General features: G+C 61.9%; 1 non-coding gene across 1 annotated transcript; it reads left to right on the forward strand.

Moving 5' to 3' along the window:
- The first annotated feature begins 634 nt into the window (after positions 1–634).
- Positions 635–753, forward strand: LOC131871403 (5S ribosomal RNA). Its single transcript, XR_009369623.1, has one exon. It is a non-coding gene; the product is annotated as a 5S ribosomal RNA (ribosomal RNA).
- The last annotated feature ends 881 nt before the right edge of the window (positions 754–1,634 follow it).

The raw sequence follows: 1,634 nt of genomic DNA on the forward strand, positions 1-1,634 counted from the left end.
TCGGGTCCCATTTTTTTTTGTCTCGCATCCCACTTTTGGCCTGTGGCCTTTTCGGGGTCGATTCTCGTTTTGGGCATCAGAGCATGTTTCTTCTCCTAAAACCCAATATTTGTTTATTAAGTCTCGGAACACATTTTTGTTCTCGTGGACCCATCATGGGTCTTGGAACGCATTTGTGGTCCTTGGGTCCCATTTTGCATCCCGAAACTTGTGTTTTGGTGCTTGATCCCTATTTTGGGTGCCCACCTTGCACCAAGTGCGCACCCGGGGCAAACCGAGCGCCTTGGTGCACCGGGGCAAGATCGAGCGTGCACCCGAGGCGCCCCGAACATGCACCAAGGTGCACTCGGCCCACATGTGAGCGCAGGTCGTTGCGCCCGAGGTGGTGTGTGGGCACCGCGTTGCAGACGGGACACTGCACGCACACGACGCCCCGTCCAGGTGCACGCACGTAGGCCGGGCCGGGTGCACACCCGACGCCCTAGCAAGGTGCGCGCACCCGGGCAGGGCTCACACTTGGCGAACGGGGCGCACTTCGCGAGGGAGGGTGTGCACCTCGACGGGGGTGGGTGGCCGGGGTGGATTCGCACGTGGGTCGCGGTTTGCTAAGTACACACTGCGACAAGCTCATAACGGGTGCGATCATACCAGCGTTAGTGCACCGGATCCCATCAGAACTCCGCAGTTAAGCGCGCTTGGGCCGGAGTAGTACTGGGATGGGTGACCTCCCGGGAAGTCCCGGTGTTGCACCCTTTTTTAGTTTTTCGCCGGGCGTCGCAATGCTATTTGAATAAACCTTTTGCCCGTTTGCGTTCTCGTCGGGGCCGGGCCGGGCCGGGGTGCGCTGCCCGCACTACCGCGCGCGCGGGGGCGACACCGAGCGCGCACCCGAGGCGCCCCGAGCACACAGGCCACGGTGCAACCCGGGCGTTGTGCGCGCACCCCGGTGCGCCCGAGGTGCTGCGCGCGCACCCAGGTGAAATCGGTGTGCACCTCGGCCAGTGCGCGCTCGGTCGAGTCGCGCACGTTGGCCAAGGTGCACGGTGATGTTTCTTACTCTAAGGTTCCGCACCAGACGCCCGGGACAGGTGAGCGAAGCTGGGCGGGGCCGGGTGCGCGGCCGGGGCAGGTGCACGCAGCTAGAGAGAGCTTTGGAGCACACCAGAGGTGCGCACCTTGGAGCACACTTCGGAGCGCACCAATGATGCGCTCCATTCAAAAGTTTCCTGAAAAGGCAAAAAAAGTTGAGATTATAGAATTTCCCACTTGAGAGATTGTAAAAAAAAAAAATTTAAAATGAAGGAAACGCGGGTGCCAAGGTGTGCGCGCCCGGGTGCGCAGCCCAGCCAAGGTGTGCGCACCAAGGCGCCCACCCTGGCGAAGGTGCACGCAAGGTGCGCACCCGAGGCAAACCGGACAATTAACCCAACTTTCGACTTCGCGCGCACCTGCGCACCTTGGAGCGCACTTCGGAGCGCTCCTTGGTGCGCACCAATCTTGGGCACCTCGGAGTGCACCATGGCGCCCACCAAGGTGCGCACCCGGGGCAAACCGAGCTCCGACTTCGTGCGCACCTTGGAGCGCACGAAAGGTGCGCACCATGGCGCCCACCAAGGTGCGCAGCCCAGCCAAGG

This window comes from Cryptomeria japonica, unplaced genomic scaffold (genome assembly GCF_030272615.1).
Source record: "Cryptomeria japonica unplaced genomic scaffold, Sugi_1.0 HiC_scaffold_407, whole genome shotgun sequence".
NCBI classification, from domain to species: domain Eukaryota; kingdom Viridiplantae; phylum Streptophyta; class Pinopsida; order Cupressales; family Cupressaceae; genus Cryptomeria; species Cryptomeria japonica.